This window comes from Zootermopsis nevadensis, unplaced genomic scaffold (assembly GCF_977971745.1).
Source record: "Zootermopsis nevadensis isolate Lab colony 2312 unplaced genomic scaffold, Znev_1.0 Znev_ptg000001l, whole genome shotgun sequence".
NCBI lineage: Eukaryota > Metazoa > Arthropoda > Insecta > Blattodea > Termopsidae > Zootermopsis > Zootermopsis nevadensis.
This window is the reverse complement of record NW_028259133.1, coordinates 14,466,580-14,491,407: the sequence shown is the minus strand read 5'-3', so window position 1 is coordinate 14,491,407 and position 24,828 is coordinate 14,466,580. Positions and strand designations below refer to the sequence as shown.

The following is a 24,828-nucleotide window of genomic DNA, read 5'->3' as shown; positions in this document are numbered from 1 at the left end:
TACTGATACAATAGATCTCTTTGTGCTTTTGATTACTGCTTCATTAACATTTTGTTCTTTGTACACGGAGATGTAGTTGTCCAATTATTTCGTTAGTAGAACTAGTCGGGCCAATGTGAACGAATTTATTGCAATCTCGAGCAACATATAATTACCGCGTCCTTGTAGTAATACACAACAATGGACGTAATTAATGAAATCTGACCCTGATGGACTCAAAGCAGCTATCCTCTCATTAACATTCATGACAACTTTCTGACTTGTATCCAGTCTATTTGCATACATGGTCGTGGATTACACGGATAATATTCTCTGCTTCTAGTTATACATAAATACGAATGTAAATGTTGCTGACAAGCAGAAAAGTATCACAAAGGAATTATTTCTATAAACAGGCCTACAAATTAGTAAGATAAAAGATCAGGGTACATCATCCCTTATATAATCTAAATGAACTGGAAGTAAATGCCTAGAATAATCTAATCCAAGTAAAGTAATGCGTGTTATTATAATAAAACATAACCTAAACGAAATTAACATATATAAATTCATAACCAAATCTGATGCAGCCAGAGTAAACCATTTGTAACCCAAGCAGGTAAAATGAGAACCTAAACCAAAACTGATGAATAAATTGGAAGTAAGAATAAATTTGTAATCGATTCTAAGTGATATGATAATTAAATTTTATAAATGATTAATGTTTAGATTTTGTCTCAAGCACGCATGGAAACGAAGCTTTAAGCAATTACGTAAATGAAATGCCTACAAAGAGTTATATTGCCTATCAGTAATTGTGGGACATTTAACTCTTATTTTTGTTTGTAGGTTCCTTGAAAAAATTTAGGCTTCTCCATATAAATGTGCACCAGAAACATTTGTACACATCTTTCGTACAACTTTCTTATATTCTATTTTAAACATCACCCTGATGATGGAGGCATATAACACATCTGAAACGCCGGTAAATTTCTTCTAGACTACAGTGCGCAATATCCGAGAAGATAGTGATCTTCATACTCGGCGCCATGATAACCTGAAATGTCATCAAGCATTTAAATGTTTGTGTTACGAAAACGTAAATCCCAGTTACACAGAAGAGCTGAAATTTATATTAATTACTACCTTAATGAACTGTCAATTTTATATTACAGAAAAACACTAGCAGTTTCTGTGAAAGTAGCATGAGACGTGTCTATTTTTACGTAAGAAAATAAATATACAGGTACGAAATATCACCTCAAACACACCTTCTTTCATTACAAATACACTCTCGTTAACACGAATCGACTTCCTGGATCCAAGGTGTTGGTTTTACAATGATAAAAACATCTTGTAAAGAGAGTTCAAAGTTTTAGATGTTTAACAATGAAAAGAAAATTAGACGGTTGAATCATTGATATTTATTTTTAATGAAATGCCAATGTCCCTGCAATTATAAGTTTATAGTCTGAGCACTTTGAAAAGGAGTTATCTTGGAATATATACACAAGGTGGAAGGATAATATTAAAGTAGACCTAAAGAAATGGCTGTGAGCGAGCGTACTGAATTCGAATGGATTCACTGACGCAGGATACTGCGCTTAGGCTGGCATTTGTGATTAGGTAATGAAGTTTTAATTGAAGTTGAGATTTACCTGGATAATTGAGCGATTGTTAGTTTCTGAAGAAGGTCTATTCTTTGTGGAATTGGTTTTCGTTAAAGAAATTAATTATAAAGAATTTACCTTGTAGGCCTATTTACCAAATATTCGTGATAATTAAATACGCCAAAATCAGTTTATATTCGTACAGCTCGTGATTTGGAGTGTTTGCTCGATTATGTAATTTGGTGTATGTTTATTTTTATTTATCGTTGCATGTGAACACTTAGCGCCTGAATTGGTGGAAACATCATGCGACAAAAATTTATACATGCAAGGCAAATAAATGTGTTCTGTAAATTATGAACCATAACTTATTTCCCACCGAAACGTACTTTTTATCTATACACATTGAAATGCAGACCTTTCATTACGTCATTACAAATAACGGCTATACACTGTGATTCTGTGGTACTATTAGTTGTAATGCACACATTTATTACTTAAATAGAAATAAGAGAATTTGTGTTGTGTGTAATTTCTTTCACACCATTTTAATAATACAACCAAATTCAATAACTTTAATGCTTTTTACCATTCATCATGATTGTTTCGATACTAAACTCTTTCCTTTTACACCTTTTACGAACAACATGAAAAGTTTTTGTTTTACTATGACCAGATTCCTACTAAAATATCGTCTGTATGTGAATTACCATGTGTCAGGAGTCAATTGGAATTTTTCTTAATGATCATTCTTTGGTTTAAATAAATGACAATAATATTAAACTGGATTACAGAATGAATGTGTCTAGTGCCCGCTTTAGTATCATTGATACTTCTGAGTCAATCTTGCTACTGTCGAACAAAGACGGTTTGTCAAACTTCATTCGAGGAAAATTAAAATGTTTCGTCGGTAATGTTTTTGTTCTGCTCGATCCATAGTTTAATGACGTACGGTTGTGTGGGTAGCAGTGAAATAGTTGGACCAGACCCATCTCGAAAGCGAGTGGTTTCTTTTATTAATTGAGATGCAAGAAAGCGTGAAAAAGCAGGAAATAGCAAGAGTTTTAAGAGCAAAAGAAGAACAGGAGATGAGCAAAATAATACCCTCTTCTGGAGAAAACAAAATAACATCATTTCTTCTTTCAACTCTTCTTGAGGAGGAAAATTGAACTTTTCTAAGGTTCCTGAACCACGATTTATCTCTTCATGGTGTTCTGAATCGTGTTTCTCTTCATCTGTGTCTCTGCTGTTAACTTACTTCCACTACATGGAATATTAACTACTGGCCAAGTTCCGGGATCAGAGGCATTATTCGCGCGAGCGGGGATTGTATCTATTATTACAATTACTGCTGGACCAAGTTCTGTATTGTAAGTGCATAACGTAATATACGTACTGCACAGGTAAAAAAATAAATTCAAGTACTGTTTCATGCTTACTATAGTCTTAGTATCTCGGCACTGTATGAGGGTGAGTGGTTAGGTTCACAGCCCGGCCGCCTTATCCGGGGAAAAAGCCCCTGGTACCAATTGGGTAGGAGATATGATAGAGCCTCTGAGCCGGTCTGACACTATGGCAAGAAGCATTTGTACTCTTGCAGAAGTAGAAGGCTTGTGGTCAAGCCCTTAGCGTACTCACTGTGTGGTATCCGTCACCAATTGCATTCCTCAGGGCCACAGCAAAGTCGTACAACGCAGCAACACGAAAAGCGGAACTGAGCTGAGTAACGATAGCTCAGATCTCGCAGTGTAGCAAAGCCATTAACGCTGTACTGGCGACTTGTAGCAGCTCATAAAGGGGGATGAATCCTTCCGAGTCCTTTAACTATGCAGGCAGTACTGACTGAGCTGTCTGGGCATCGACAGTGTTACCGTAAGATAATTGCGTGGAGCACAGTCGTTCACGAGAAACTGATTCCACCAGGGAGTCCTGTCCTGGGCCACTACCATCCACACTGTTTTTCTTAAGATTTTCAATCTCAATGTTGTCAAACGTTTATTCAGATATTTTGGAACTATCGTTAACAAATCAAGTTTTGTGTTACTAAATAGCGTCACGGCGATAAAATAAATGAAGGTGAGATGGGTCGGGTATGTAGCAAGTGAAGGGGAGTCGAGAAGTGAATTAACAGGTTTTTTTTTACGGAAAACCTAAAGGGAAGGGACTGTTTTGGAGACTTAAGATTTGGAGAAAGTATAATATTAAAACAGATATCAAGTCGTATGAACTGGATTCAGTTTTCTGTTGTTACGGCCCCGTGGTTTGTGTCTGTGAACACTGTGATAAACCTTGTGGTACATTTTTCTTCCTTGCTTTCGGAGTGACTGTTGTCTTCTGAAGGTAGTTTGTTCTTTAAAAAAAGGGCATTGTGAGTATTTTGAAAACATGTTAACAAGTTTTTGAAATATAGATTCTTGCTCGTTAATTTTATAAATCGGGTCGGATTGGTGGGAGTGTTGTAGCTGCAACAGTTTGAAGCCAGTCAGCACGTACGTGTGTGTTTTGTGCTGACGTGAACACAGGGCTTCCAGCTAGTGTTCCCAAGGGGACTTCACCAGACCACACCCTAGTCTCTCCTTCCCGTCCCACCTTTAATATGAGGGTGCATACAGACTTGTACGTAACATATTCCACAGGGCTTAAACTGGGCCATATATGTAATGGTGTTTCAGTGAGTGGAATTCAGTCGAGTGTTTTTGAAACGCGCGGATGTTATTCGATGAAGAATTACATTGATCGTTGTGCAGTTAGTTACTTATATCTTTCGGACAGAGAGAATTGTGTATCATGGTGACCTGTATTGTGTAGTTTCACATAATTTTGCCTTGTAAGCTAATGGCACCAATATAATCTATTATACTGGTGTTAAATTGTGGGTTTGGCCAATTATCTAAAAGACTTACAGTAATGTATGTGGTCATTGAAAGTATTTAAACACACAAAAACTTTCCCGCTATACGCCATGTAGGTCGCTCGGGGGGAGTGGAGGTATAGCTCCTACTCTGTCTTGACCTCGGTACTAGATGGGGGTGAGTGGTCAGCATCACGCCCCGGCCGCGCTTTGCCCCCAGGAAAGGACCTCGGTAACCATTGGACCGGAGGCTGGGTGGACCCCAGAGCCGGTCTGGACGCAGAGGCTTGAGGAAAAATCCTCTGCCCCTGTCAACCAAAATTGTTAAAGTTTAATTGTTTATTTTGTGTAATCCGTAGTGTCCGTGAAATGAGTACGGCGTTGTAAAAGCGATAGTAAATCTTGAATTAGGCCACGGCCGCTTCCTTCCACATCTTCTTTAATTCATTATACATTAATCACCAACATCCGACACGTGATATGAGCTTTTTAAGAGTCATTAACCAAAATGTTGTTTATGTATTTGCGGGTAAGAAAATTGGGGAGTATAAACGAAATATTTTACTGCCCTACAATAAACTTCGCCAAAAGTAATGCACGGATAGGTCTATTCACTCTGAACACAAGGGAACAATTATTCATTTGTTTTAAGTTATGTATCTTTTAAATGTGCCTCTATATAGAAATTCCAAGAGCAGAATGATGCTTTCTCTGCGTGCCTGAAGTCTATGGCCACAGCTGCTACCCGTCTCTCCGTTAACGAACATGGCAGAGGAATGTAATGTGTGTTATTGATTAGCCAACCAGCTACGTCTAGTTACAGGCGACCATTTTTGGCCCAGAACAGAGAGACATTAAGAGGAGTGAAAGAACGTCGTTTTAAATTATTTTTAAGTTTTTTTATTAAACACATTTTTCGTACTAATTCATTATTTAATCCTTTGAAGCCGAATGATTTTTAAGAATTAAGTCCTTACCGCATAGAAGAAACCACGCTTTACCATTACAAAGATCAGCTATTTAATGCTGTTTTAAGGAAATAATTCCTGTAAACAGTGAGAATCATACGAAACCCAGAAATGGAAATGAAAAGACACTAATTGTTGTAACAGGTGGTATATATAATTACCATTCGGATTTATAGAGTTGAAAGCCTTTTATGGATTTTTCATATACAGAAATTAAGAGAACAAATGATTGTATTCTGATCTCTTGTCAGTGCGACCTTTCCTGTGCCATTAGCCTGTTTGGTTATGTGATGACGTCATCACGGAGGATTTCCTTACATGATTTTGCTGAACCACAGTGGCTATAATGTCACTGCCAGCTCTGAAGTCAACGGCCGTCACATTGGTATTATGGATGGTAGTAAAGTAAGAAGTAGAAATCAGAGTGACCTTTAGTGGTATGGTACTAGTAAAGGCTGTCCCACTATACGCCATGTAGGCGCTTGGGGGGAGTGGAGGTATAGCTCCTACTCATTCTTGACCTCGGCACTAGTTGGGGGTGAGTGGTCAGCATCACGCCCCTGCCGGCTTTACCCCCGGGAAAGGACCCTCGGTACCCATTGGAGAGGAGGCTGGGTGGGCCCCAGAGCCGGTCTGGACGCAGAGGCTAGAGGAAAAAATCCTCTGCCCCCGTCGGGGATCGAACTCCGGCCGTCCAGCCCGTAGCTAGTCACTATACTGACCAACTTTAATATAAGTTATTCAGAATCTTATTGAATCGTTACACACCTGGTTATAACAACACTGTAAACGTATCGTCCTGTATAAAATTGGGAAATAACAGTAACAATCATGTATACTGTGCAGCCCATTCATGTATGTGTACAGACTGCATAAAAACAGAATAACTTAATAATGTTGATGGTTACCCTATAGAATGTAAGATTTGAGGTTTTCACAGCTGTGAGTATGAAGATTTCTGTCTGATCGATTCATCGCCCTGATGACGGAGGCAGTATGACCTCTGAAACGTTGGTAAACATCGACCAGACTACACAGTGCAACAACCCAGAAGACAGAAATCTTCATACCTTATAGAAGTCTGGAAAATTTCTGGTAGCTTAGAAAGTGTACGTAAATGATGAAAATTACTTCTTTCGTTTATTCCATATAACAGAGTGTTTGTTTAGAAAATAATAATTGCTCATGAAGTCAAACTTCCCGCTTTAATTGTAACCAGAAGGTCAATTAGAATTCAAAAGATCCTGCTTCCGGATCGTAGTCTGAGCTGTACTGAAACTCATGCATTCAGTACCTTTAATACTCACTTTAATATTATTATCCCAAAAACACAATCTAATTGTGGTTAACTGCAGGGAGAAATTTGTCAGTGTACTTAATTGTATTGTTGAATGAAATGATCGCGTTTCATAAATGGTGCACTGCGATCATAACATTAGCACATACAGTGGGCGACTGTAATCTTGAGACTTGCAAGGAATGCAGGAGGTCCGAAGCGTTAAAGGCAGACGCTATCTCTCCTCCTTCCTCCTTCACCCCACCTCCTCACCCCGAGAGTCTCAAGATTACAGTCGCGAACTGTACATGTTGACGTGAAGCCTTTCAGAACAGATGCTTCCATATGGCACATCCCTTGTTATTTCCGTAAACTTGGGTGCTGGTTGCAGCTGTTGCTTCTTGTACAGGAGATTGGATTTCTGATTGTAATTATTCTTTACTTGTCTTTGCCCTTGCAAGCAAATTCAGGAGTAGGTTAGTTTTAATTTCCACCCACAGTTAACCAAAAAAAATTTACTTTAGCTTATCTCTTCCGTCATCGCAATAATAAAACTGTTTGTGCCACCGGGATGGGTTTATTATTGTTCGGGTTTTGTGATTTATTCCTTCCACCAGAAGAGCGCAGGCCGCCTTAACGAATTTAATATGGTCTTGCATAAGAATCTCATTCATATTCGTACCGAGTAACGAACTTTGTTATGTTCTGAGTGATTTCCCCAGTATTCAACAAATTCTTTGTTCGAACGGTGACTAGCATCTGGGAAGGAAATTTCTAGAATCGTAAGTTTCGAGCCTTCCTGAAAAACGTGTCTCATTCACACATATAGGGCCAGTTATAATAAATATATGGATTAAAGTTCCATGAGAACTGATAGTCGCTCATCTGGTCTAAAAATTACCAGCACCATGTTCAGGAGAGTCCATCACTAGATCACATTGTGAGTTGTTTAATTCAGTCTTTATCAGCACACCCAGTTTATTTAAGATCCATTTTAATATTATCTTCTCATCTGCATCTGTGTCTTAAATTGTATATTCCCTCAGTGTATTTGTCATCTTTTCCGTGCACACTATATGTCTCCTTCGTTTCGTTCTCTGATTTGATCACTAAAAGATTATTTTAATACTGTTGCAAATTATGAGATCTCCATTGCACAGTTTTCCATCATCCTAATACTCTCTCTTTCGTAGGCCCAATTACTCTTCTCAGTACCCTGTTCTTAAACATTTAGACTTGAAATGCTCTTTCTTACGGCGAAGTACCAAGTAGACCAGAACCCTTCTAAGAATACGCTCTAGTTTTAATTGCTTATAATTAATTACCGAACTACATAGCAAACGTCGCTGTATTTGGTTTCTCTGAATTCAGTAGCCTTGAGATAATGTGCTGCAGTTTACAAAAATAATGCCCACACAATTTAAGAACTGCAACAAGAAATTCTGTCAGCACTGATCAACGTCGGTAAAGGAATTCTAGTCGCAGTTGTGCGAATTTCCGACCTCGGCTGCAAATGGTCTTTATTTCCGATGTTACACATATTGAAAATGCTTTTACGTGATAATCTCGCAAGACTACTGAACTCAGAGATACCAAATACAGTGATGTTTGCTATTTAGTTGCATAATTATATGGAATTAAAAACTTGAGTGACTTTTCAGAAGGATCCTGTATAAAATTATAATGTTTAAAAATGCAGTCTTTGTTCTTGTAAACAGATGAGAAGACGTTTGTGACGTAAAGGTAGCACACATTATCCGGTTTATTTATTTCAAGACAATGAGAAGCGTTTTTATAGTCTAAGGAACGACTATTTGATTTACAAAACCACACATCTCTCTTTCTGTAGTGCAGAGATTGGTAAAATATTTACGTGGTATAAAGATTTGCGGACTCTGAAACTGTAAATCAGTCGGGTAGTCATGGCTGCGAATTACTTGAACGTCTGAATATTTCGTGAAATGACAGTCATAATCTAAAGTGTTATGTACAAGAGTTGTGAAATGTAGACATTCTTCGTATGCTGTTTGCATTTAAATGCTACTGCGATAAGAATGAATCTGGTACGAAATTTATTCCATTAGTGTGACTGGAGAGGTTTAGTTAATTATTTGTAATAATCCTTTCAATTTGACATGATATGGGATATTACAAGTTTTAGTACTGTTTTCTTGTTACTATTGACACATTCTGTATTCAAAACATATTATGCAATATGTTTTAAAAATTTAATGTTTATATAACATCTGTTAAAATGTATTCACAGGCATAATTAATTGCTTTCACAAAGCCTGTTGAAGTACACAGCTCCTTGTTTGTTTTCTCATAGAATTTAGTAAGAGATCGTAAAATAGATGTGAAAATGTGGCAGTGATTGTAAGAAACCAATGTTACATTCACAGCAGATTACATTCAGGGAATCCTTGATTCAGTTCAGTCTAAAATATTTCGAAATATTTTGACGGAAGAGAATGAAAGTAACAATGTACAGATAATTACATAATGAGGAACATTATATGTTCTTTTCACCAGGCATTAATAAGGTCCTCAAATCAAAGAGTATATTATGGATCGGGTATGTATCACACATGGGGGACATAATAAATATATACAGAATTATAGTGTGAAAACTTGAAAGGAAGGCACTCCATGGGAGATGCAAGTGTAGGTGGGAGGTTAGTATAAAAATCAATTTTAAGGAGTGAAGAAGTCGACTGGATTAAACTGGTTCAGGCGTGGTCCAATGGCGAACTCTTTGAACATTGTAATGTTCCGTCACATTCCATAAAAGCCAGGAAACTTCTTGACTGACTGATTAACAGTCAGCGTCTCATGGAGGACTTAGGCCTGTTTAGTAATTCGATTTATTATATTATAAAATATAGGATGCAGGTAAATTCGCTCTTGACACATTTTTATCCACGGATAAGTTTCTTGAAATTGTTAGGATTTAGCCTTGTACGTGTGACTGTAGATCTGTTGTTTTATAGTAGCGTGATTTGTTATTTATATCGGATCTTTACAAACGCGTGAGTCGTGAAGTCGTGTTTTATTTTGCAACCTGTCTGACATTTCTCAAATTCCGCTATTGTTATTACGCTCCCACTGGAATGCCACCTAAAACTAGGCAGATTTTCCTCTAGCTCGTCTGAAACCCATATATCCTAGAAATTACTATCGTGCGACCAAAGTAAAGGATTAGTTGCTTCCATAGTTTTTCATGCACTCCTCACGTCTCATTAGATCAGATCCATGTTATTCTTTACGTGCTAGCGCTCTTGATTTTGTAAGTAACAGTATTATTATTGCACAGTGCTAGAGGTAGTTTTTCGTTCAGTTCTACCACCTGTAGCTGGATCCAAGTGGGTGAGCTGGGTTGGGGGTGGGGGGAGCTAGGATGGTGGTGTAACGCTATGCCATGCTTCCTCAAGCACAGAAAAGATATATTTATTTCTTAGAACAAAAGTTACTGGCATGTTGTCCTCTAGAAATTGTTCTCGTATGTATTTTGTAGTAAACTGAATTGCGGGATTTGAGTTGTCTCTTCACACTTCACTTCAGACTTGAATACAAAATATCGATGCGACTCTACTGGCGAGAAGTTTTATACACTGACCACAATCTCGTAAATATCTAACTGCGTGTTGGATTTGGATTTTATCGAACTTTACGGAAGCAAAGTTGAGGTAATGATTATCGTGGTTTCCTTCAGTCTCAGGCAACCATAGTTTGTAGTTAGCGTCCAGAAGAGTTTTATTTACATACTCAACTAGGTAAGAAAGTAAATAACTTTGTCATAGAGAAATCGTTGATGGAAATCTACCAGACTACACGGCGCAGTAACCCAGAAGACAGCAATCTTCAGACTCGCCGCTGTGAAAACCTCAAATCCTACATAATAAAGATCTGCCCTGCCCAATCTCACAAAATCCGACAATCGTAATAAGACCTTAACACATATCTTCTAGAGTCAGTCATTGTGGCGAAAACGTTCTGCTGTATTAATCCAGTGGTGCAAAAAGACACTAAAGTCGCAGAACGATTTGTTTGGACCTGCTATTTGTTTTCCAAAAGACGCACAATTTTTTCCCGATGTAGTGAATATATTTTAAAAGAGTTTATAGTAACGAAAATTAAAAATGGCTAATTTTATTTTCAAATATGATGTAAAATAAAATTGTTCATTGAAAACTAAAATAGCATAATGAAGGAATGTATTTTATAGTATATAATAATATCATGATTTACACAGGAGATAAATTTGTTTTTTGGAATATTTACAGTGCTTTACGTTAACGTAATAGGCAAAGTTCTTCTGTTTAATAAATAAATATAAGATAACTGACGCCATGAATGTGTTGAAGTAATACTGCATGCTTTGTTAACTTAGGCAGCAGTTGAAAGTAAGTGGTCAAATTCACACTCTTACCATTTTAATTCCCTCTGAATGAGCTGTCTCTGCCCAGTGATCATGAGGGTGGATAAGCCCGAGAGCCAGTCTGACGCGGTGGCGTAGAGAAAAATCTTATCCTCTGCGGTAATCGAAGAGCGTTTATTTATCCCTTAGCCAGTTACTTCATTGTTTGCGCTATCAGATATCGTCTTATTGACGTTATTCCATGACTAAATATTGTGCATCTAACTTTGACCAATGTAGTAATCACAAATAAAAAGTAAGTCATTTTAAAACGTGATGGAACAAGGTAGGGTCTATCGGGTGCTTAGTCGTGAGCACGTGATGGTACGCGAACCTGCGCTGTGCCCGAAGTAAGTGCACAGAAAGCCTACCTGGGCCATCGAGCGCGTCTGTTTCCGTCAATATTGTCACTCGAAGTCCCTCGGCGTCGGCGTCAGAGTGGTGTGGGCCGAGACATGACGTTTACGTAGTCTTCTGCGGACGAGACGGCGTCGCTTGTTCATTGCCTTCTGAATACAGGACGTCTGAAGCTATAAAATCTTTTGTGTGTTTGCTTGGATGCATCCAGGATAACATGTCTCCCCTATTCTTACCTTATTTCTTGATTCTCATTTCACAAAATGTTATACGGTTTTTCCAGGGGTGTACTGTGAGGCGTTAATCAATTATTCTAAGTAAAGATTGTTATATATGAACAAAAATGTGTTATATTTATGAAGACATTGCGTTTTGGAGGTGGTCTGCCATTTTAGTAGCTCTTGGGATTGATGTACAAACCGAATCTTCTAGTCTGAGTTTTCCGGAATTTTCCGAGCGTAACAGCACAGAACATGGCCCTTCTTGCGAAGTTGTTAGTCACTCAACTGGTTAAGAAACCGTCGGCCTCTTATGCATCCCAAAGGCTCATTATCGTGTTCATAGGAACCCGCTATTAAACTCGATTATAAGCCAGTAGAATTCATTCTACACTCATAAACTATTATATCAGGATTCGATTTAATATTATCAGTCGTATCTTTCAAAAAAAATTCCCTTTATGTAACCTACTAAAATTCTGCATTTATAACCTCACCACGAATACTACGTGCTCGGTTTACCTCACTCTCGTTAATTTGATCACCTTGCTTTTATTTAATGAAAACTTTATAATTTTGTAATAATCACTACTCCTCTGTCTCAGGCAACAATCTTCTGAGCAAGTATACAGAGACAACTCTTGCCTAAACATACCTCAATGTCATATTCTGAATGCAGTGTATTTATTCATGTTTACCTGCATTATCGCTATCACTAAAACTTGTTGGAAAAGCTTTGGGACGTTGAAGTACAGAAAGAAATCGTAGAGGCCTAAATGTAACTGCAAAGAACTGATATGTCAACTTGCAGTATCACTGGAGATAAACGTCCTCTGTCATCTACGTAAATTAAATTCAGTGAGGTGCTAAACTTGTAAGTGAATAAAAAGGACAGATTTAGCGGGGATGAGAACGCGTTCAGTCAGATTTCCAAAACAACCAGGAATCCCGCTATATGACGTGTACTACGTCGTAAGTCATGTGCATAAGTCCAGGATCATCTGCATGGAAATGGAAAGTGTTTCAGCATGAAGAATGAATTATAGAACCCTGAGCTGGGTGTCTGGTGGCTGCGGACGTAAAGAAACAGCCAGTGTGTCATAAACGCCTGTCTGCAAGATTTATCTTGGGTCCGTAACCATGGCATTTCGACGGAGACATGAAGCAAGAACTTTTTCACTGTGTATTCAGATTGCAGAAAGATAGCGCGATTGCACTAATACTTGTTAGAGTTTGATTAATTGTAAAATGTTAAGGCTGTAACCCGCAAAACATACCAGCATTAATATTATTTTTATAGTGAAATATATTGCAAGACTTCCTGTTACTTTGTGTTAAAATATGAGTACCATTAAATACAAGCGCGTGTCCCCTGAAACGTGTGCCGGAATACACTTGAATTATTTTCAATCTTTAAATGAACCCACACATCCGTTACGAGTAATTTGTAATTATCGCTACTTTTTGAGGGCTACTATATCATGTTGTGTTTTCTGTAACTTGGAACTTTCTGTGTTGTTCTCTAAGGTAAGGAGCTGCACTCGCGCGTTATATTCGCGTTTCTCGCCACTTTTGGATTCTGTGTTTCTTAGCAGCTGCCATGTTTATTTATGTGTCTGTCTCTTTTAGTGCCTCTCACTTGTGTCAACTAAACTTCAGTTGCTTTAAGCTTTGTGGCCCGTGTATGAAGGAATAAGTAACTGAAATACGTCGGGTTTGCCTTGTGTCGGATAATGGTCCATCACCAGGACTCAAAGAACCCAAATGTCTGCTCGTCCGTGACGAATGGAAAATCAAGAACGAGAAGTGAAAATCGTTCAATTTTTATTTAATGTTTTCTTCTGCGGTCATCTTAACTTTTTTATAGACGTTGAGTAAATTTGTAACTGGAATATTCAAATGGACCTTTGCTGAGTGAAAAGCGAATAGAATTTTTGTTTTACGGATGCACGTGACTGAATTAAATATAAAGTCAATATCTGATATTTTAATGTGTGATGAAACTTTCATCAACTTCTGCAATATTCACAAAAATTTCGTTAAATTATAAAATGTTAATTTTATTTGTTCACTGTGGGTACCCTCGTTGCTTGACGTTAATTCATTGGTTCGTAGTAAGAAGGGTTTAAGTCAATACGAACTACGTTAAATTAATACCTTCTTCCCGAGAACCAAACAGTTTTTATCGAATATACAGAAACTATGTTGATCTGAAGTAAAGTAATGTAAATGAAATTAGAATATTTTTGGTAATTGTAACTTCAGTTAAATTATTGCTGCTTTAAACAGATGATAATTGCGAGGCATTTACAATGCAACAACAACAATAATAATAGATGCCACTGATTTAATAGTTTTGCGCAGATAACATTTTTTAAAAATAAGATATATTTCTTCTTTGTATGTCGTTTTATTTAAGAACATGGCGTAGCTTGTGTAATGAGATGATTGTGTGTTCATGTGTGTGCTGCAGTAAAGATATAAGTATTATCCCCTACCTTTTAAAAGCTCATGATATTCAATAAATTGTCTTGAAATCTGCATACACCACACTTCCTGAGACCTCCGATTGTTCGTCAAGCTTTTGTCTCCTGATAATTCTGTAGTGTGTAACATTCGAGACTTGTACAGTACAAAGTATGATAGCAAGTGTCTCAGATTGTACGATATAAGGTTTTAATCCAGTTATCCGATAGATAAAACCATTTACTTTTTAACTGAATTAATTAATATTTCCTGAAGTAGAATAATACTAGTAGTTCTTACTTAGTTTGAATTTATTTTGAAATTTCATAGCCGCCACAATGGTTTCATAATGTCGATGTCTCGGTTGAATTCGTCTGGTCTTCAAGCTGGCCCAGAGAAACTCGCAGAGTAGGGCAATGCATTGAAGGAATTCGTACATTTCTCCTGGTGTAAAACAGCTTGAATTCCACATTCCCTCCATAAGCGACGGTTATAGATGCTCAATTCTAGTGAATCGTCCCTTAAACAATGGATGTTCGTTCCATAAAGCCACGCTAGAAGGTGTATTCATCTCACAGCACTGCCTCTTGCTTCCCTCCTCTAAATCATCTTGATTCTGGCATATCAGCTTCTATCACTGGGCTAGGTACGCGCAGGAATGCTTTGTGTGTAAGACACTTCATTGTTACGGGTGTTCCCATTGTCAGTTTTCGCAACTATCCTGGAATCATATTTGTTTACTTAACAGATTTATGACAACAATTTATAAATGATTATAAAAGTTCATAGATAATCTTGTGATTCAGTTCAATGGTGTATTTGTATCGGATAGCTTGAATTTATGTCGGAAATTAAACTCCCTATCTATCTCATATGTGTTTTACGGACTGGCTGTCTTTGCATATGTTCGTGCTTTGTTAATTTACGATGATTCCACACAGCATTTCTGTGGATATGTTATTATTTTACGGCGTATTTGGCATGCATTTCAAACTTAAAATTTATTATAATTGGGTCACTTTGGCCCTTACAATCTTGTGTAGTTTGAGAACTAAGTCATTCCAAGTAAAGATCGAAGAGAGTCATATGCAGTCTCCGGGTCACGAGTTTGAAATGCCTGAACCACACTCATAATTTGTTGAACCATTTGTGACGTAATAAACTTATGGGTATACTTCGTTGATAGAAATTACTCTTTTGTGTTCCTCAGCTCGTCGTTCGCGGCTTAATATGTCGGTCCACATATATACTTCTTCGTATAAGCCTATAAATGTATATTTTACAACAAATATGAGGATTATTATTTTAAAGGTATCTTGCACATGCATGCTTCTACCTCAGTCGACAGTACTATAAGAACTCACAAAAATGAACCTCCTATTGGGAATGACTACAGAATGTTCTGTATTATTTTTAAAATAACTTGCGATGAACAAAATTAATGTTATCACACAAACGGTTATCTAGCCACCATTACTTGTAACAGTTCTGTCACTAATGTACGGTGATCCCAATCTTTTACAATCTACTCGACTTTCCGCTTCCAGCGATTAACCTGACACCACTTCGAGCGTCTGCTGGTTCCAGAACACTAAGCACACTTGACAGTCTTCTAGGACGTTCTCCTTCGCTTCTTCTTTGCATATGGAGTCCGTAAGTTCTAAGCGTCTGAAAGCTTTTAATGCTGTACATTACACTGAGTTGCAACACACAAAATCCATTACGTGTATTGACAAGTAATCCATATATGCTAAAGACACGTCAGAAAATAATCTTACATAGTGAAGTGAAGGTAGGCTTACAGCAATCGTTCGCTAACCGCAGGGGTTATGTTCCCATGAAGCCCGCGGTTCGTAAGACAAATGTGATATGGTAATTGCGCTTTGGGGAGGGTCGTAATCGTTAATAAACTATTAACAATTTATCAAATCTAAAACTTCTTGACGATGGTGAAGAGTCAATTGAATAAAAATTTTCTTGGATATTATCCATCGTCTAGTAAATATAAAACGTAAAACGACGTTTCGGAGATGGGACTCTATCTCCGTCTCCGGAGATAGGGATTAGCTCTATCTAGTGGGCCCAACTGTGTAGGAACCTGAAGACGGAGATAGAGTCCCATCTCCGAAACGTCGTTTTAAGTTTTATATTTACTAGACGATGGATAATATCCAAGAAAATTTTTATTCTATTAACAATTTATTTGTTGATTGCGTTTCAAAATGTTGAAATACTTTTATTTATAAAATATCTTTAAATCCGAAACTCATATAATTATTATTTAAACATCAGTTCGTACCTTAAAGAAGACCATGCGTCTCTGTTATTAAGATGAAATGCTTATTGCTAGTTAAAGAAACAATAGTTGTTTATTCTGAGAATAGCACGCTGCCCACAAACGCTCTCAATATGCGAAATGTTGGCATTGATTGTCAAAGCAAATGGTATAAATAGTTATCACTGGGATTTGAAGGGTTAAACTATAATGCCTATATGCATCTAATATTTTCATATAGTTTCACTTGCGGAACTCAGAATGTACGAACGTAAAGAGATAAATTCATCTTCTGTTCAGCAGCAGCGTTGTGAGTTTTTCAGATAATCTCGATGCATGTGGGAGGCTGTGTACTACAGCTCCATACTCGCCCTCTGTCATTCCGTACGGCTGTGTTAGTGACGGTTCCTGAACACACACTTTAATTTTTCAGCCGTGTTTGCTTTTGATAGCAGAAACTCTCACCCAGTGCGCCACACTTGCTAATCGCCATGCTTTTAAACCGACGCCACAACCACGTTGCAATTTGTGTAATCGCGCTAGATTATGACAATTATCGCGAAGCTACAAAGCTTTGCTCACATAGGCATGACTTGTCCGCGGAGAATTATAAATGTTGAATGTGCCCCTATGTCATATGAAATGAAACCCTCTGTACTTGATGAGTACTCTGTCATGCTGCCAGCTGTTTTTAAATATTACAGAAGCGAATATGATAGACATTTGGGATTCTAATGTGATAAAGTCAAGTCTCATACGATTCCCTGCCTACATGTCGTCCCTTTCGTATGTAACATCTGACATAAATAATATTTGAATAGATAATTTGGATCTGTATAGTGGTTCCTAATGTTCAGATATTCTGAGAATATTTAGTCACGATAATAATCCTAATAATGTGAAACAAGATGTTTTGCCACATTGCTTTTTAGCTGCCCTTAAAATTGTACCATTAATAAATACAAGAAACAGGAGAGACTGGAATTGAACGGTACGCTTCAGATCTTGGTTTATACTGATGATAATTTACTGCGCAAAAGTTCAGGAATTATAAAGGAAGACACGAAATCATAACTAGATGCTAGTAAGAAAGATGGTTCACAAGTAAACACTGTGAAGTCTAATATATTACGTTTAATTTTTAGAATACAAGATAAAATTGTCATGAAAAGATATCAATTAAATGCGTCGAACATATGGCGAAGTTCAGATATATGTATTTAAATACGTGCAGTAGAAAGCAAAATAATTTTTAAGAAGAAATTATAAACAGAATTGAAAAGGGATTACTGATAACTATCAATTCGAATTATTTCACGCAGACTACCAGTATTGTCTAAAAACATAGGCCTAGAGGTTAAAGTATTAAGGGTTCTAAATTTACCTCTTGTTTTGTAAGGATATGGACCTTGGTTTGTCACATTAAGAGAAGTGTGGCCGAGAACGTTGATGATAATATTTGGACTTAAGGTGGAGCAGGCAATAGGGACTTATGGAAAAAACTTCATAATCATCGCCTTCACAATTTAAAATTTTTATTATATATTATTAGGGCGTTCATATCGAAGAACGAGATGGGTGTGACGTGTAGCTCGCTTAAGAGAGATGAAAAGTTCATACTTAATATTAGTTATTAAATCAGAGAAGGTAGCACGTGGGAAGACTATGTAAAAGTAGAAGGATAATATTAAAATGGATTATATAGTATTTTAGGGTATAAGTTAACTAGAACCGTGTAGCTCATGGGATCCAGTAGCCGACTGTTGTCAAAACAGTAATGCACCGTCTATTCCCATAATAGGCGACGTATTTATTGATTAGACAATCTTCCACTGCTTTCACAAGAAATACTCAGTGGCATGGGATTAGTCAGTTATCAGATTCCAAAATTCGTAACGCACGTCTTTATAAATTAAGCTCTCTGCAATAGTTTTACCGTGTACACACTGTATAGTCAAAGACGTGAAATGTCGTGACTTAGTTTGCGAAATAGATTTTTATGAATCAGGGTAGGGACTAGTGGCACTTAAACTTCTGATTCCATAAAATACGGGCGATTTGACTACGTAGCCGTAAAATTAACTTCTGAGAACGGACTCTTCTCCGTGGAGATGCATTTTAATATATTCGAAAAATATATGTTCACTGTATATGATAAATAAAAAAAAATACATTGAGGCAATAAAACATTAAAAGAAAAAAGAACTGAAACGAAACGGAAACTACAGGAGAGAGAAAAAAGCGCACAGTTAGATGAGCCAGAGAGCAGACCAAAATTCCACCTTCATTAACCGATGGACAGACAGATACACGGACGTGTTCTCTCAGCTTGTCGCCAGAATGCACGCAGTTCGTTAATACTCGCACGTAGGCATTTCAGAGTGGTTGCAATTACGATCATCGATATTTTAAAGCAATGTAACTCCAGACTGACAACTCAGAACCTTCTGTCAGCAGTTGAGGTGCAAAGTTTCGAACAAAGGCCTCGTGGTTAACTTAACTTTATGGATACGTGCCTTCCAGAGTGTTTTGAAACTCATCCACGATTTAAATGACCTGAAAGAGACGGGGTATATGGTACGAAAGGTACAATCGTCTTGCGTTCTCTAATTACTTCCTTCTGTAAAATATTATCATCTTCCCATTAAGGAAAAAAGAAACTTTTGCCCGTTTTAGTTAAAATATTTTATTGAAACGTATTCGAAGATGTAAATATCAGTGGGCAAATACAACTTCAGACATAAGAGCGGTAAATTTGTAGTCTGCAATGTATGTGATTTGCACGATTTGTATATGTCACACGTACAAATATTTTCATGATTTGTTTACAAAGATCAAGTTTCCAGTATCAGCTACAGGTCCTCTAAAATGCTAGTATAAAACGAAAGAAGCATTATGGTAAGTAATTGTATGCAAATATTAATTGATAAAATGATTTACTTATATATGATATTACTAAGTCTATCTGTTTTAACGCACTTATACTGAGAATGACCTAGTTGTTGGCAAGTTTCCAAATAGGTTGTTGTCTGTATCCCACAAAGAAAAGAATTAAGAAACAACTGGAATTATCGCCATTTTTATTAATTTCAGAGGGTGCTTCTGATTACTTTGTTAAGAAGGTAGTACATTTTAAAATGTATTTTTCCGGTATTAATTTTTATCGAGTTATTTGAGTGGCCACACTTAACATAATGCACTATTCGCTTTAATTCAATGTTGTTTGAAATGAAGGAATGGGTAGTGTCTCAGTGTCTGATACTCAGGACATTGTACTACCAAATGTGAAGTCGCCGCAACTTTCTTCAAGCTGGTAGTAGAAGTCGCTTCCTTCTTTGTTAATTTGATTCTCCCATCAGTTTTACCACAACTGAGTCTCTCTTGGCATAAAGTTGCATTGTACAGTTTTGGATTCCTTACACCCAAAATAGACGGTTGAAAAGTTTTATACGTTCCAATATGGCTGAATTTAATACAAGGTATTTAATTCCAAGACTTTTATATACTTTTTAAAATACATCTGAATATAAAGTCTTCAGTTTTCACATTATTAGTTGCATGTAAAGTTAAAGTTGAACTTTAAAAGGAAATTGGAATAAAAGTTAACAAAGAAGCAAGAAAATTGAATGGGCTATATTTACATCAGATATTATTATGAAAAAACTTGTTTAATAAACACTGCTGTGAATTTCTGTCAGACGGTTATTCCTTTTCTAGGTTTGAAGCATATAGGGTTTTGCAAATCTAATTTAGCGTAGAAGTTGAAATAATAAATATATAACAATTTTACTGTATTTAAGTTAATAAGGTCCCCTTATATCTTCTCATGTGTTCTTCCTACTTTTATCTCTCAGTAAAGCAAAACCAGAAATATTACGTATCGCGATTATAAAAGGATCACACGAAAACTGAATAAAGTTTTGTCTCCTGAAGACTTCACGATAACAAGAAAATAGTCAAACATCTTTTCTTAACTGAGTTAACTAAAGCCGTAAGTCCTCTACCATATCAGCTGCTGTGATATTCTTTCATAACAATTTATCTCTCATTTTATTTTTGCATACATATTTCATCTCTTTTAAATGCAACGTGAAACAGAAAAAGATTATATATGGATATATAAATTATGGGCTTATTGTAGAAGGGGTGAAGAATAAATGGGTGGATACATTCAAGTACCCCTCCCGTTCTGCAGGTACGCCATGTTACCAGCTGTTACCTATTTCTGCAGTCATGGACAAAATTTCTCCAAATGTTGAGCTGAAGAGAGAGAGAGAGAAAAAGAAAGAGCGGGGGTGTAGATTGTTATAAAAATGAAATAAAACTTGTGCCTCGCAGTTTATATATAAAAAACGTAATTACTGTTTTAATTCCTTTGTACGCACCGGGTTGTGACACAAAATTGTATATTCCGAGGGGTTAGAATAAAGTCCCGGTGAAAAGTTTAAGTAGAACTGTCGCACAATTTCTAATTTTCAGGCGTGTGGAAAGGTTACTCCGGTCATGTTTATCAAGAAGTTGCTGTTGTTATCTCAAGTTTAAAGCACGTTGTGTTGGTGTTATAAACTTTCTCAGCTCCAGAAGTTTGCTTAACTTGATTTCAAGGCAGGACCACTTGGGAAATAGGTGTAAATGGGAGGACAGTATTAAAACGCAGCTTCATAATACATACTGCGAAGAGTAGATTGAATTCAGATAACATCACGCATTGTCTAATAGTAAAATTTTATGTTAAAGCAAACAAATTGACCTTTGGGTATTTACCTTGAAGTGTCATGACCGACAGTCCTCATTTATTGATATTTAAAGCATTACAAATGCTCAGAATAGACGCAGCCGGCATTTATGAGCAGAAACTGCTTTTCACAGTTTGATAAAGGTTTAACTTGTTACTTCACTATATTCAGTTGTCTGTAATACTTTATTTTACTTTGTGAAAATAAGTATTAGGGACAGTTACAAAATTCCATTATACTTTATGTTTCTAAAACAGTTCCTTAAATGATTGGTTGGCCTTTGGGAGATAATAATATTCTCTTTCTTACACTACAGAAACTGTTACCTTTAAAATGTGTATTTTCCATCTAGTATCGACAACAACGAAATATTATCTTTAGTCTTATCCATGTTGTAGTTCGCTTTGAGTTGGTCAGGTAATAAGGAGGTTACCGTATCTTCTTCTACAAACTTCTTGTATGAACCTTTCCCCCACTATTAGGAATTTTGCCACACATTTGCATCTGAAATGCGCAGTTCCGATATCCACTTTGTACATAGTCGTGGGAAGTACTATGTATCCGGTCGTTGGCTGATATGTTTTCCGTACAGGGTAGAGAACTGCGTCACGAATACTGAATAGCCAGTAGCTATTTCAAACACACCCCTTTACACCGTCTGTGTTCATTAATGCAACCGTGGAATACATCCACCTGCCTTGCAGTCATGCTGAAACCACCCTCACTGCCCCAAACCACTTCTATTACAAAACTACAGCACAGTTCAAGAACCAACTTCGTCTCCACCCTTTTGAATTACAGTAACTCGCGATTCAATTTTAGTAATGTAAAAGTCGTGCATTTCGGATAATGTCGTTATTCCCAGGGAAGCACAAGTTACGTACATGTTCTATCTAGTTAATAAGAGTATAGACGACCAGCCGATGGGAGAACCTGCACGTGGAAGGGGTCTGAGACTCTCTGCATTGACCTGAAACCACACGAACATAATCGAAGAACGTGCACAGCTAATTCCGCGGAGGAGAGCCCTTCTTGATAACGTAATAGACGCTCAGGTAGTCATGATATTCGTCGCCTTTTATGGAACCAGAATATTTATTAACTCGTTCATAAGAACCGGCCAGTGAATATCATCCTGTGTTTTGAAAATCTACAACATTTCAGAAGTTATTTTTACTTTCGTTTTCAGTTAACCGGAGAACAAATCTACTCTTGCGTGATCCTTGGTGGAGCTTGTCTCAGACCAGGTGTGAGACACAATGGGACACAATTAAATTATAGGCATCTGAGTGAAATTTCTCCTATTTTGTCCCTATTGTCAACCTTTGTTATCTATCCGCTGTTATAATAACGAATCTTTAATTTCTTACAGATTTATGAAGGGATATTTTGGGGCATTGGCTCGTTCCTTTTCTCTATATTTTCTTCTAGTAACGACTTTCAGAATCATTTCACCATTTCTGTTATGTAATCTACTGAGGCGGCTGCAGAATAGTGGTTAATCAGTGACACACATAGCGCATATCATGAGAAACAGCAGATTTAAAAAAAGAAAAATTAAGTAAGTATCAAGAATACGACCTGAGTTCATAAGGTAAAATTACGTAGACTCTTCATAAGATCAGGTCGTATTCTGGGTCTATAGCTACTCGTACAGCTTAAAAGCTTGGTGTCTTATAATGGCGATTTATTCACTACTTTAGTTCAATATTCGTGTAGTCTGTGAAAATGCTTAGAATATACATACACAAGCCGTGCGTTACGATGTAATTGTATGAAGCCAAGGGAACTTTCGGTTGGGGCGAGAGTTTCAACAAAAAAGTTTAAGCATCGTCACAGAATATTTCAGAGGCTGTTTGTCATATGAAGTTGATGTGTATGATGCAGCCTATCACAGAATATATTGATCATAGCTGGAATGTCACCCTGGCTATTCCTGCATGTTACAGAAGAAGTTTCTCATGTTACACCACCTGACTCTTGTAGTACGAGAATGATCGCCCATCTGGGGAGGGCCTTATTATCCAACAGGCGCAGTAGGCACTGTGCCTAGGACATATGAACAAATTGCCGTAATTTTTTTGTACTTGTATGATAAAACTGGTAAGAGAAATCTCTACGCGAAAAAAAAATTAAGATACTGTTGTTCACCAACCTAGCCTTAGAAATCAATACCAAATGCCTACGAAACAGAAGTGCTTATGACCTACAAGGATATTAATGCAGCCCTGCATCTGGGGGCTGTGATTTGTGTACTGCGACCCAGCATATGCGGGTTGAGTAACCCATGATGTAGACTGCCGTATGTTACAGGGGCGGTTTATCCCTATTCCATTAGTTGCTGTGTATATTGCATGAGCTGACTGCTACTTCCATCCCACGCCTCGGCGGCTTCGGCTTCAGCAAGACGTTGCTTCTAAAACCCTAGGGAAAGTGCTACCAACATGCCCCATCCTTCTCCATCTTACCTTACTACCCAACCCTTTCGGAGGAGAAACTTCGCATCAGAAGCTCGAGGTAGAGGACGACCCACATAAAGTGTCTACTGTGATAGACAGAGTGTGGGTTCGCGTCCCCATAAGGTTAGAGGATGGAGATTTTTCTAGAAGCTTTTATGAAATGATCTACACTTCAAATACGGTCAGTGATTACATCTCAGAGGTCAGTATTTCAAATCTTGAGGCTGACTACTTGATCACTGTATTTATCCAGCCTTACAGACGTATTAGAGATCCGCAAAACTTCGCAGTATGGATTGTCCTTAATAATTACGTATATTAGGAAAATAATATTTCAGTGATTGGAATATTTTCCCATCTGACCGCACTGTTAGCTTCTCAAGGACTGTGCTCCCTGGAATTGGTTATGTCAAGTATGCTCTGGTAGCCATAATGCGATTGGGTAGTAAAGCAGAATGCTGGCTCAGCTACTAAGCTTTTGCGTTTGCTTGAAACGGTAGTGCAAAAGGTCGACGCTCGTTTAGAATTCTTCGTCACTGTCTACGAACGCTACAATACCTTGTGCGCCTCCAGTTAGCATGTACTTAGATTCTTCGGGTCTGTTTCCTGTGTGACTAGACGTGAATGCAAGGGTTCGTAGGGAGTTGAAAAGTGGGTCGAATAAGTTTCAAGAGAGAACTTGTGGTGTGAGAGTTAAAATGTAGTCAGCCACGGAAGTATTAGCTGAAATCCCATGACGCGAATGAATAATTTAAAATGAATGTCACGAGCAGGTTAGATAAAGAGGTGGACCATGGTAATACAGCCTACAGGGATCGATAAATATCGATTACAGATATATAACATGGCACACGGATGAGTAGCATGCCGAGGGAGGTGAGACACGCCCCAAATATGGGGAGCATTCGGTTCACGCAACGGTCATTGTAGTAATACGATGTTTAACGTCACCTTATCGGCCACAGTGGTGGTATTATCAAGAGGAAGCGAGTAACTCGCTTGTACTCACTTAATTACCATAAATTAAAGATTACTGTCATTTTAAATATAGTTCCTAAAAATGTTACTATTTGCGTTCTCTTTCTAGGTAAGAGATGACGCGAATTAAGTAGGTCTGTGCATTGGACATGGTTTAATTACGTACTGTAGAAAAGAAACATTAAAGAAAGGTCAACAAAAGTTTAATTCGCGTTTTGTGTCATAAAATATTTCATTC

The 24,828-nt window shown here is 37.4% G+C and overlaps 1 protein-coding gene across 3 annotated transcripts in view; it reads left to right on the top strand.

Annotated features, from left to right (window-relative positions):
- LOC110829673 (CUGBP Elav-like family member 3) overlaps window positions 1-24,828 on the top strand; it is a 443,424-nt gene that overhangs the window by 183,294 nt on the left and 235,302 nt on the right. The gene's annotated exons all lie outside the window — the stretch shown is intronic.